This window comes from Arachis ipaensis, chromosome B7 (genome assembly GCF_059453495.1).
Source record: "Arachis ipaensis isolate K30076 ecotype BB chromosome B7, ASM5945349v1, whole genome shotgun sequence".
In the NCBI taxonomy this organism is placed as follows: Eukaryota; Viridiplantae; Streptophyta; class Magnoliopsida; order Fabales; family Fabaceae; genus Arachis; species Arachis ipaensis.
This window is the reverse complement of record NC_142442.1, coordinates 39,994,318-39,996,529: the sequence shown is the minus strand read 5'-3', so window position 1 is coordinate 39,996,529 and position 2,212 is coordinate 39,994,318.

The following is a 2,212-nucleotide window of genomic DNA, read 5'->3' as shown; positions in this document are numbered from 1 at the left end:
GATAGCCCCTGGGTGAGCCCTGTCCAAGTTGTCCCCAAGAAGGAAGGCATGACAGTGGTTCATAATGAAAAGAATGAATTGGTTCCCACAAGAACAGTTACAAGGTGGCGTATGTGTATTGACTACAGAAGGCTCAATACAGCCACCAGAAAGGATCATTTTTCTTTACCATTCATAGACCAAATGCTAGAGAGACTAGCAGGCCATGAATACTACTACTTTTTGGATGGCTATTCAGGCTACAACCAAATTGCAGTGAATCCTCAAGACTAAGAGAAAACAGTATTCACATGTCCATCTGGAGTATTTGCTTACAGAAGAATGCCTTTTGGTCTATGCAATGCACCTGCAACCTTTCAGAGGTGCATGCTCTCTATCTTCTCTGATATGGTAGAGAAGTTCCTGGAAGTCGTCATGAATGACTTCTCAGTATTTGGAGACTCATTTAGCTCCTGTCTTGATCATCTAGCACTTGTCTTGAAAAGGTGCCAAGAGACTAACCTGGTCTTAAACTGGGAAAAATTTCACTTTATGGTGACTGAAGGAATTGTCCTTGGGCACAAAATTTCAAGCAAGGGGATAGAGGTGGATCAAGCCAAGGTAGAGGTAATTGAGAAATTACCACCACCTGCCAATGTTAAGGCAATCAGAAGCTTTCTAGGGCATGCAGGATTCTATAGGAGGTTCATAAAGGATTTTTCAAAAATTGCAAAACCTCTCAGCAACCTATTAGCTGCTGACATGCCATTTGTGTTTGACACAGAGTGTCTGCAGGCGTTTGAGACCCTGAAAGCCAAGCTGGTCACAGCACCAGTCATCTCTGCACTTGACTGGACAGTACCATTCAAATTAATGTGTGATGCCAGTGACCATGCCATTGGTGCAGTGTTGGGACAAAGGCATAACAAGCTTCTGCACGTTATTTACTATGCCAGTTGTGTTCTAAATGATGCACAGAAGAATTACACAACCACAGAAAAGGAGTTAGTTGCAGTAGTTTATGCCATTGACAAGTTTAGATCCTATTTATTAGGTTCAAAAGTGATAGTGTATACTGACCATGCTGCTCTTAAATATCTACTCACAAAGCAGGATTCAAAACCCAGGCTCATAAGATGGGTGTTGCTTCTGCAAGAGTTTGATATAGAAATAAGAGACAGAAAAGGGACAGAGAACCAGGTAGCTGATCACCTGTCCCGGATAGAACCAGTAGCAGGGGCGTCCCTCCCTCCTACTGAGATCTCTGAGACCTTTCTAGATGAGCAACTTTTTGCCATTCAGGAAGTACCATGGTTTGCAGACATTGCAAATTATAAAGCTGTGAGGTTCATACCCCAGGAGTACAGCAGGTTGCAAAAGAAAAAACTAATTTCTGATGCAAAGTACTACTTATGGGATGAACCATATCTCTTTAAGAGATGCGTAGACGGAATGATCTGCAGATGTGTCCCTAGAGAGGAGACACAGAAGATCCTGTGGCATTGCCATGGATCACAGTATGGAGGACATTTCGGAAGTGAGCGAACAGCCACTAAAGTCCTCCAATGTGGCTTCTATTGGCCTACTCTCTATAGAGATGCCCGAGAGTTTGTGCCTAACTGTGACAGTTGCCAAAGAGCTGGTAACTTGCCTCATGGTTATGCCATGCCTCAACAAGGGATCTTAGAGATTGAGTTGTTTGATGTATGGGGTATTGACTTCATGGGTCCTTTCCCACCATCATACTCAAACACTTACATTCTGGTGGCAGTAGACTACGTATCTAAATGGGTGGAGGCAATTGCCATAGCCACTAATGATACCAAGACTGTGCAGAAGTTCCTCCAGAAACATATTTTCAGCAGATTTGGTGTTCCCAGAGTACTAATCAGTGATGGGGCACCCATTTCTGTAATAAACATATTTAATCTGCTATGATTCGATATGGAATTAGCCACAAAGTAGCAACTCCGTATCATCCACAGATAAATGGGTAGGCTGAAGTCTCTAATAAAGAACTAAAGAGAATCCTGGAACGGACTGTAATTGCCCGTAGAAAGGATTGGGCAAAGAGCTTGGATGATGCTCTGTGGGCATACAGAACAGCATTCAAGACTCCTATAGGAACCTCTCCATACCAGCTTGTGTATGGCAAGGCCTATCATCTGCCCGTGGAACTGGAACATAAAGCCTACTGGGCAACCAGATTCCTAAACCTGGATGCTAAGTTAAC